Source organism: Phalacrocorax aristotelis, chromosome 7 (assembly GCF_949628215.1).
Source record: "Phalacrocorax aristotelis chromosome 7, bGulAri2.1, whole genome shotgun sequence".
In the NCBI taxonomy this organism is placed as follows: domain Eukaryota; kingdom Metazoa; phylum Chordata; class Aves; order Suliformes; family Phalacrocoracidae; genus Phalacrocorax; species Phalacrocorax aristotelis.
In genome coordinates this window covers 31,132,493-31,143,298 of record NC_134282.1, presented here as the reverse complement: position 1 = coordinate 31,143,298, position 10,806 = coordinate 31,132,493, and the positions used below count along the sequence as shown (strand labels likewise).

Genomic DNA, 10,806 nt, shown 5'->3' with positions numbered 1-10,806 from the left:
CACCACACTCCCTGCCCAAGAAGGGTCCAAGCACGCAGCAGGGAAAAGCTGCACCGGTGCTGTCCTCCTTCTGCCAAGGTTTGAGTCTCTGTGTTGAGAGCAGGGCCCTTGCTCCCAGCACTCAGACGAGAGGACACACATGCGGAGGGACAGTCCTTTCCCATGCAGATGCTGTGCTGCTGCAGGAGGAGGGATGTCCCTTCTGTGGCTGAGACAGCATTTCTCCAAGCAATGGCGGGTGTTCTTGGGGCTCTGCCAGTCTCACCCAGCACGCGAGGAGCAAGGGTTCTGGGCCAGTGTGTTGCGTGGGCCAGTGCAGGCAGCGTCCTTGCTCAGGGCGTTTTCTCCTTGGCTTCCGTCCTGGCAGCACTGCTCGCTGGAGCTGCCAAGGTCTCCAGCCCATTTGCTTCCCCAAGGTCATGGCAAATGTTCCTTCCACGGTTGCCTCTGATGCTGCTCCTCCCTGGGTGACGCTGCAGGGGGGACACTTTGTGCCCCTTTGCAGGCTTCAATGGGCAGCCAGAGACCTCCCAGCACCTGGGAGCTGCAGCTTAGCTGCGCTGACCCACACAGGAGGCCACGCCAGTCCTTGGTCCTTCCCTCCCAAGGTCTTTCTGGCTGAGGGCTTCTTCATGGAAAGGGTAGTCAGGCATTGGAACAGGCTGTCCAGGGAGGTGGTGGAACCTCCATTCCTGGAGGTATTTAAAAGAAGGGTAGATGTGGTGCTTGAGGATATGGTTTAGTGGTGGACTTGGCAGTGATGGGTTGGCGGTTGGTCTCGATGATCTTAAGGGTCTTTTCCAATCTTAATTCTATATTCCAATCTAGAATTCCAATTCTATGATTCTATGATTCTATGACCTAATAGGAGCCTCCCGGTGCCTGCAAGGAGTTTGCTGTGATGTCTGGAGGAGGAAAGGCACTGGTCAGAAATTATGCAGGCGTTTTGTGACTACGTAGATGAACAAAAATGGCCACCCTGAGGGTGCCTAAGCACGGGGTCCAGAGAGGCTGTGAAACACCCATCCTCAAGGTATTTTATGACCTGGACGGGCAAAGCAGCGATCAGCTGGTGTGAGCCTGCCTGAAGCAGGAGGACGCACTCTCTGACTCCCTGAAGTGCCTTCCAACCAGAAGGGTTGTTAAGGGTAAAGCAGAAGCAGGGAGAGAGGATTTAGCATGTCAATGTCTGCTGAAGAATGTCCAAAGGTCCCCATTTTAGGCAAGAGGCATGCATGCAGAATGTGAGTTTGTTAGGGAAGGGAAGGGCAGAAAAGTGAACTTGCCTAGGGGACTTCCCTCCATGTGTCTGTTCTAGGTAGGCCCACCCAGCTGCTACTGGCGGCTCAGCTCTGCTCTGCTCAGGGAACAACACCCGTTTGCTCCCTCCACAGGAGCTGGGTCATGCAGCAAGACATAGTCAGCAGGCTGAGCAGAGCCCTCCCATTGGGCCAAAAAGCCCCAACTTAGGAGAGGAAGGGAGGCAAGCTATGAAGGAGGCGCCACCAAGAGAGAAGAGCCTGTCAGGAGTGGGATTCAAACCCACGTCTCCCAGGGAGACTGCAACCTGAATGCAGCGCCTTAGACCGCTCGGCCATCCTGACCCACAACTCTGATAGCTGCTGCTGCAACTCCTCCCTCTGCAGCTGCCAGAGCCAGCCCAGCTCAGCCAGCCTCCTCCTGGCACTGCTGCAGGGAGACCTGGCTCCTGGGAGCACCCTTGCCCTGCTCCCAGCGAGGGCTGCGGACAGGCGACCGCACCTCCTACACACACTGCAGACCACACGGAACAGGAGTACCCAGCACAGTGGCAGCACACTTCCGACATGTCTCGCAAAGGCCAAGGCAACGCTTCACCGGAGCAACCAAAGGAACCGTCAGCAACTTATGGCTCTGCACATGCCAACAACATCCTGTCAAGGGGGCTCCAGGCACGGGTCTACCTTACCCGTCACTTCCTCCACTCCCTCCAGAGCCTCACCATATGGCAAGCCAAGAGCACTTGGCGCGCAGTGCTGCCTCGTGGATGGTTCGTGGGGCAAGAAGCGTGCTCCCTTCTTCCCTGCTCGGAGGCAGGAAGGCTGGGCAAGGAGGACTCTGCCACACCAACCCCTGAGGGAATGCTGTGCCGGTCTCAAGGAGTCAGTGTGTGGGAAAGGGGCTGGAGAGTGAGGGCAAAAGGACGGGAGATGCACCAAGTGCTGAGCAATGACTGAGCTAAACCTCTCTGTGGTCAAAGCAGCCCTCCCAAGTCAAGTTCTTTTGCCAAGGCTGGCCTCGCTAAAAGCCAGGCCTGTGTCTGCTGGGCTAGGAGGTGCCCAGCAGCCTGGCCATGAGGCATCTGGGCTGCAGGGGGAGTCAAGGGGAGTGGCTCGACCACCCTATGGGAGCTGAAATTGTCAGGGAAGCCCTTGGGTGCTTTAGGAGCAGGCAAGGCAAGGGCACTGTGGAGACAGGCTGAAGAAAAGCTTGCCTGCGTTGGCCAGGAATCGAACCCGGGTCAACTGCTTGGAAGGCAGCTATGCTCACCACTATACCACCAACGCACCTGTCCTCACTGCTGTCTCCTGCTCCTCCAGAGCCGAGCCGAGCCGAGCTGAGCTGAGCCGAGCCGAGCCTGGTCTCCCTCCTGCTCCTCCACTTCCCAATCTCACCTGCCTCCCGCTCTCCCAGCTCACAAACTGGCCTGTGGCCTGCTCTTCCCCTCCACAGACTGGCCGGCCTCCTCCTTCCAGCCCCCTGCCCACACACACATCCTCAGGCTGCTGGGACGTGTGTGCCCTTCTCTCTCTGTGTGAGATGTTGGCTAGGGAAACTCAAGCTGCTGCGTGCTGGTAACGGTGCCGCTCCCCACCTGCACTCGTATGTGTGCCAGCTGTGCATGTACTGTGCAAGCGTACGTGCGTTTGTGTCTATGTACCTGTGGTGGTTTAAGCACAGCCAAACACCCACCCAGCTGCTCACTCCTTTCCCCACCCTCAGGGGATGCAGAGCACTGAAAACAGGATAAGAAATCTCCTGGCTCAAGATAAACACAGGGACGTGGCTTAGCAAAAACTGTTGTGGGCAAAGCAGGCTTGACCTGGGGAAAATTAAATGTTTGCCGTCGAAAAACAGATTCACTTAGTGAGAAACAAAAAGGCAAACAGAAAACAGTGCTTCTCCTCTCCCCCGTCCCAGGCTCAGCTTTGCTCCTTCACACCACACTCCTCTACCTGCCCAAGAGGGATGCATTTTCCCTCTGCTCTTTCCCACTCTTTTTGTTCCTTCCTCCTCCCTCTCTCTGGTGTTTTCTGCCCTGTCTGGAACATGTTTTCACAGAGGGGCCACCCACTCTCACCCACCTGCTCTCAGGCAGACCTGCGGTTGGCTGCCAGGACCAGCCAACCCTACCAGCGTACCCAGAAGCACATCAGGTGAGGAAGCCCCCATGCGGTAAATGGAGGGAAGGGGCAACGTACAAGAAGATACACCATGCAGTGCTATCCACTCTGGGATGAACACAGGCACCTAGCACAACCTATATTCCTGTGGATGGCCCATCACCTGCAGAGGCAGCTATAGAGGAAAGCAGGGTTTGTATATGTTAATAATACAGTTCTGTTGACCAGTCGAGGTACTCATGTTACAGGGTGGGCCAAGCAGATACTGTTCCTCGCCAAATCATTGTGTGCTTGTGCCGCGCAGCTGTTGTGGACATAAGGTCAGTGGGATGTTAATCTTCATTGTTCTAAACCAATGTCCCATGCAGGTGGAGGGGTTTCATACTAGATTCAGGCACATTGCTGTTCAGGCCATGGTTATATACCTGTTTTTTTTTCGAAAGACCAATCTCCTATTGCTTTACCGTCTGTGTTCTTATCTGTAGCATCTCTATCACCTGTATCCTCAGCCCGAGAGAGCCGGTTTAGGTTGGGTCTTCAGGTCACGTTGACCCTGAGGTAAAGCTTTTAGTCGTAGGCGGTGTTTGTTGCTCTAAGCAAGCTGTATGGTGGCCAGCACCATGCCTTTCACACCTGCTGCGCGGGCCTTGCCCTGGCCCTGCTGTGCTGCGCTCCCCACAACTCCCGTCTTGTCCTCCCTCCTGGCGCAGCCCTGACCTTGCTGCTCCCTTGCGGCCAAGGGCTGCCCCTGCCCCCACGCAGCCTGCTAGAGAGCCAGAGAAACCTCATCCCCTCCTCTCAGTGCCTTGAGTGGTGCCTGTCTTGCAATATTGCTGGAGGTGGAGGTGGCTCCCAGTCACCCCAGGGCAGGGCTGGACCAGCTGGACTGCGTGGTACCCTGTCTTCAGCACTGAAAGGGGTCCCAGGGAGGCTCTGGGCAGCCTGAGCTGGTAGAGCCTCTTGGTGAGGGAAGAAGCAACAAGGTGGCAGGGCTGAGTCCTTCTTTTCTGGGCATGTGTTTCCTGGTTCCCTGTCCCATCCATGGTCCAGAAAGGCAGCAACCAGGCAGAGGACCTCCCTGAACTATGCTGTCCAGGCTCTGGCATTGTGGAGACATCCTGACATTTACTGGAGTTGGGTGTAACCGTGTTCCTGGTAACTAGGAACTGAGACACCCTCCTTTCTCTTGCAAGTTACATCCTGTGGGCCAGGGAAACACAAGGAGCTTCTCCCAACTAGACTCTCTAGCTGAAGGGGAGAAAGCTTCTCAAGTTTCCTTAAAGTAACAAGACAACATCCTTCTTTGTGCTGACAGCCAAAACCTGTTCTGTGCCTTGGGGTTGTAGGGAACGTTTGTGTTAGCACAGTATTTACAGACTCCCACTCTGTCATCAGCAGCGCTACAGGTAGGTGGAGTTAGGAGGAGGGAGATCATGAGTGCGCATGCTCTGTTCCCTGCTGAAATGCCCACCTTAACCCCATCCTGAAGTCACACTGCCTACCTCCAGAGCTGAAAACCAGCACTGCCCTCCTTTCCACTCCATACCCATTCGCTGGAGTTTACTCCCACAACACCAATGGAACAGAGAATTGCAGTGGCTGTTTTTCATATGAAGTTTACAGACAACCATTGAGAGGACCTGTCTAAAGGTCTGTGTTAACATTGACATCTGAGCAAGTGGGACACTGGTCTTTGAGTCTTTGACCACCCTCACAGTAAAACAGGCCTACTACGTGTGGCACTTCTTGTGTCTCCAACTCCATCAATTGCCTCTTGCCCTCTCACTGGGCACCACTGACAAGAAGATGGCCCTCTCTTCTTTAATCCACCTGTCCACTCTCCAGCATCCTCAGCCTTCCCTTCTCCAAACCTAGGTCTCCCAGCCTGTCCTTGTAAGACAGAGGAGCCAAGTCCTTAGTCACATCGGTGTCCCTTTGGCAGGGCCGACAGATCCCCTAGCTGTGCGGAAATGGGAATCAGCCACACAATGGCGCCCATGGAGTCCCTGTAAGGGCCCTTGGCATGCAGATGTCCAGGTCTCCTGCAGAGGAAGGGCACTTTGCCCTTGCTGCTGGGAGCAGATTAGACCAAAAGAGAAAGCAGAAGCAACAGCGTTCAGGCAGGGGAAAATGCGCACAGGCCCCAGAGTTCATGCACTTCGAACAGCAGTGACTGCTGAGAGGTTTTGGTGGTGCAGCGCTGAGGAGAGTAATGCCTCATCTGGGAGACTAAACAGGGACACCCGGATCTAGCTTTGTGCTTGGCTGCACGCTTGCGTGTGGAAGGCCTTGCTTTACTGCTGAGCAGCTTAGGTGCTTTTTCCTCCCAAGCACCTGTGGGTATCAAGGTGCATGAGGAAAAGGAAAGGAGGTATAAAACCTGACTTCGGAATGCCAGGACTGCGGCTGAGATTGAGCCTCGGAAAGGCAACTTGTCCCTGCCCCTTTTGAAGGCGCCCTCCACAACTCAGCTGAGCACATATGTCCATTTTCTCCTGCCACCGCAGGAAGTGTTGTCATTCTCAGGCCAGCTCGTAAGCCTCCTTCTGTCCTCTGAGAGGGAGTACTCAGGGCAGGCAGTGAAAAGTCACTGCTTCCTGAGCATACGTGCAAGACGCACTGGGTACACTGGCAGAAGAAATGCAATCGGCTCTTGGATGCTTTCAGTGGTGGGACTTGGGGCTGACCCTGAGAGATATCACAGGGCTGCGATCACCAGGTCACAGAGGCATGCTCTATTCGTCTGAGGCTTTTCAATATTTCTCTTGCCTGCTTGCTTCTTATTGGTGTCAGTTCACGGAGCTCCACCGTCAGCCAGCAGTAAGCTCAGGGCAGAGGCCAATTGCTCTTCCTTACAGAGCAGGTGCTAAGTGACAGAGAACAAACGATCACGAGTCTCCCACTACCCTACTCAAAGTCTTTAATGAGAAGGGGCAAATGCAGCAACACAACAGACAAGAAGTAACACAGACAAGAAGTAACAGACAAGAAGTAACAACACTGGCCCGCGCAACACACTGGCCCAGAACCCTTGCTCCTCGAGTGCTGGGTGAGACTGGCAGAGCCCCAGAAACACCCGCCATTGCTTGGAGAAATGCTGTCTCAGTGTCGTGGTTTAGGCCCAGTCAGCAACCAGGCGCCACGCAGCCGCTCGCTCACTCCCCCCTGGTGGGACGGGGGAGAGAATCGGAAGAGTAAAAGTGAGGTAACTCATGGTTTGAGATAAAGACAGTTTAATAGGTAAAGCAAAAGCTGCGCACAGAAGCAAAGCAAAACAAGGAATTCATTCACTCCTTCCCATGGGCAGGCAGGTGTTCAGCCGTCTCCAGGAAAGCAGGGCTCCATCACGCGTAGCAGTTACTTGGGAAGACAACCACCATCACTCCCGATGTCCCCCCTTCCTTCTTCTTCCCCAGCTTTATATACTGAGCATGACGTCATATGGTATGGAATATCCCGTTGGTCAGTTCAGGTCAGCTGTCCCGCTGTGTCCCCTCCCAGCTTCCTGTGCACCCCGCAGAGCATGGGGAGCTGAAAAAGTCCTTGACCAGTGCAAGTGCTACTTAGCAACAACTAAAACATCTCCACATTATCCCCACTGTTTCCAGCAAAAATCCAAAACATAGTCCCATACTAGCTACTACAAAGAAATTTAACCCTATTCCAGCTGAAACCAGGACACTCAGCCACAGAAGGGACGTCCCTCCTCCTGCAGCGGCACAGCATCTGCATGGGAAAGGACCGTCCCTTTCCCTGTGCTCAAGCCCCTGGAGGGGGCAACCTCAGCAGTGCTGCTTCTCCGGGACATGCTGTCAGAGTTGTGACTCTGAAGAGAATTGACCCTTCTCCGGTGACCGGGCGTTTCCCATGCCCGCTCTGAATGCAACCTGCCGTTTGGCATCTTAGGCTTGCACATGACAGCATGGCCTAACCTGTGGGTTCAGAAGCACCAGATGGCAGCCCAGTGCTTCAGGCAGGCCAAAGGTATCAGGATCAGTCTCCCAGAGCACCTGGGAGTCACCGTGATGTGGAAGAGTTGGGAAAAACCCTGAACTCCATGCAAGCATGAGTCACCCTGTTGTGGAATTCAGTGGACACAGTGTCTGGTCTCAGGCGTGCCAGGGATACCAGAGCTCACAGCCTCATTCCTCCAAAGCGCTGCTTTCCTCAAGGGCATTTCTAAACATTTGTTGTGGTTTAGCCAGCAACTCAGCCCCACACAGTTGCTCGCTCACTCCCCCACCAGTGGGACAGGGGAGATGTAAGAACAGTTTAATAGTTAAAATAAAACAACAACAACAAAAATGCAATGGAAAGGAAGACAATGAGAGGTGCGAAAGCCGGGACGGGGCGGGGGGAACGAAGGGGGAACGAACCACCAAAACAAACCGTACTGCATGCAGCCGCTCACCACCCACTGACCCGATGCCACAACAACCCCCATGCGCCAACTGCCCCCGTTAATATACTGGTCATGGCGTCACATGGTATGGCATATCCCAGTGGCCAGTTCAGGTCAGCTGTCTTGGCTGTGGCCCCGCCCCTGCCGGCCTCTTGCCCATGTGGCAGAGCATGGGAAGCTGGAAAGGTCCCTGACTACTACAGGCACTACAGTGAAGAGAATTAACCCTTTCTCAGCCAAAACCAGCACAACATTGTAGCACCATTCCTGAAACAAATGCTGCTTCTATGGAATTTCATGCTGCTGCTGCCTTCCAAGGCATTGCCTTTCGGTGGCTGAGAAGGGGCCATGAGACTCAGTGTATCCCAGAATCATGAAGGTTAAAGGGGACCTCTGGAGGTTCTCAGGGCCGACTTCCTGCTGTGAACAGACCGCACTTCTGAGGCACCTCAGCAGGCTGTTGGTCTTGGCCTGTGGACTTCTGAGCACGGCCAATGTTGGAGATGTCACTGTCTCTTGAGCAGCTCTTCCAGGGCTGCCAGTGTCCCCTGTCACTTCTTCTCCCACAAAGACAACTGGCAGTTCCTTTGTTGCAACTTGTTAGTGTTGACCTTGCCCTTTCGCAGGGCACCTCTCTGGAGAGTCTGGCTCCATCCTTAGACAACCTCCTGTGACTGTTCAAAGACTACAGTCCACTTTTCTGCAATTTGCCTCTAACTGGCCCATCTGCTACTCAGGTACCAGTGGCCTTGCAATCAGCATCCAAGCCCCGTGACTCCTTCTGTCCTACCAGCTAATTCAGGCACAAGTGACCTCACAAGCACCTAGCGCTGCCGTGAGCCTACTCTGGCCCATCGGCTGCAGAGGCAGAATCGACCTTGAAATCAAAATGCCAACCGCATGCCTGCTGCTGGCCCAGCAGGCAATGAGGTCGAAGTGCTCTCACAAGCACATAGCCCAAAATGTGCATGCTGCTGCTTATCAGGACCGCAAGCACCTAGCACAAGCCATGTTCCTGCACATGGCCTGTGGAGCCAGACAAGTGACCTCACAGTCAACATCCAAGCTGTGTGTTGGCTTCTGGTACCTGAAGTACTCAGGTACTCAGGTAGCAGGGAGGTCACTTGCAGATACCCATGTTGTCTTCCTGCTGACAGCTCGTGAAGCACTCGGACAAGGAGGACTTCTGGAAGAGGCCGCTCTCAATTGCCTTTGAAAGGTCACGATGACTGGCAGAGGTTCCTGAGGCCTGGAAGAAAGTCAGTGCCACTCCTCTCTGCCAGAAGGGCACAAGGGGCACTGTGGGCTGGTCTGCCTCACCTAGATCCCTGGGAATGGGAAGCAACAACTCGTCCTGGAAACCCTTTCCAGACGCATGAAGAACAAGGAGGTGATAGTTTTTGTCTTTTAATTACACGCTTCCTAGCTCATTTCTGTGTGACTGTGCTCTCCTCTTTTTGTGGGTGGGTGTGTTTGTGTGTACGTGTGTGTGAATGTAGGCAACTAAACCTAAAGCTGCAGTAGCCAGCAAGCACAAGGGTGAAGAGCAACAAACAGGCTAGGATGGAAGACGTCCCAGGTCATAGAGTCCATCTCACTGGCCTTTCCTGAAGTAGAACCAGCCATTCCCACCTCCTCACCTGAAGAACCCCAAAAGTCCTCACTTGCGGCTGTATATTGGGGAATTTATCTGCCTGATGGGAAGGGAAAACCACCTTTGTCCCCAGGAAATCCACTGGCTTCCTGGGGGAGCCCTGTGCTTTGCTCTGCCTGCTACTCCGCAGCAATCTGCCTTTGTGCAAACTAGAGCGAGGAGCAGTTTGTGAGTGCTGGCAAGATCTGAGATCCACGAGGTGTCGTCCCTTTGTTGTTAGCACCGAGGGCCGTGTTGTGAAGGCTCTCTTTGGAGGTGAGCGGCTGTAGTTTCAGGTGTAGAGAAGAGAGCTGGTGGGGCCGTGCTGCTGGGGATGCATGGTGAGATCAGGCTCCTAAGTTCTGCTCAAGAACCAACAGCCGTCCACGCAGGCATTTCTGGTGCAAGGAGAGGACAAGTGAGGTGGGCAAGGGGGTTTTGTTGTCTCCCTGGGAACCATCTACAGCGTGGAGCCGAGTCCCATGGCTGCAGCGTGGTCAACTGCAGGGAGCCCAAAAGGGGACTGAGCCCCCGTAGCTGGCAGGATTCGAACCTGCGCGGGGAAACCCCAATGGATTTCTAGTCCATCGCCTTCACCACTCGGCCACAACTACCTGCTCCAGCCCTCTCCGCCCTGCTGAGCACATGCCCTCTGCAATGACACCTGGCTCCCTGGGACTTTCAGGGCCAGGCTCCACTCAAAGCCCTGCATTTGGGACCTGCACTGAGCATGACAGGCACCTGCTGCCAGGCTTCCAGAGGCCTCGAGAGGCATAACCCCTGTGCCTTGTCGTCAGCCAGTCATCTGGGATATCCTGTCTCGGCGGGGTGCTTTCACTCCCCAGCTGGCATCTCGGCAGCTTCCGGGGAAGAAAGGAAGGCAGCGTGTGAAGACAACCAGGGATGGTGGCAGCTGTGTGGGGTGGGCTATTAGACCCTGCTTGGCTTCTCAGTTTTATCTGAGGGGGACGCCCAGCCTGCTGTGAGCCCTAGGGTGGGGGCATTGCTGCAGGGCAGATGGTGACCCCCCGGCAGCACCTCCAGCCTCCTGGGGACACACGGTGGTGTCAGCCCTTGGACACAGACCACGACTGCCATGCAGGTTGTTCACTGTGTAGGGGGAATGGCTTGCGAGAGTCAGAGAGGTCTATGGGAAGGGCAAGGTGGAGCCTGGCTGAGGAAGCGTGTGAAGGGGCAAAGGGAGCGTAAATGGGAGGTGTGGATGACTTAGAGGGAGACAGGGGAGGGTTTGATTTGGAGGAATAGATGTGTCTAGACCTTTTTGCCAGCACTGGCAAGGGATGTCCAAATCCTGATCAGGGACCAACAAGCCAAGCAACCTGCAAAAGTAATAATTTCCGTCGCTAGATGAAAGTAGCTCTGATTCC

General features: G+C 54.8%; 3 non-coding genes across 3 annotated transcripts; all 3 read right to left on the bottom strand.

Moving 5' to 3' along the window:
- Positions 1-1,521: 1,521 nt before the first annotated feature.
- TRNAL-CAG (transfer RNA leucine (anticodon CAG)) lies at positions 1,522-1,604 on the bottom strand. Its single transcript has one exon. It is a non-coding gene; the product is annotated as a tRNA-Leu (tRNA).
- Positions 1,605-2,474: 870 nt separating this feature from the next.
- TRNAG-UCC (transfer RNA glycine (anticodon UCC)) lies at positions 2,475-2,546 on the bottom strand. The gene has a single exon. It is a non-coding gene; the product is annotated as a tRNA-Gly (tRNA).
- Positions 2,547-9,950: 7,404 nt separating this feature from the next.
- TRNAS-AGA (transfer RNA serine (anticodon AGA)) lies at positions 9,951-10,032 on the bottom strand. Its single transcript has one exon. It is a non-coding gene; the product is annotated as a tRNA-Ser (tRNA).
- Positions 10,033-10,806: the final 774 nt, after the last annotated feature.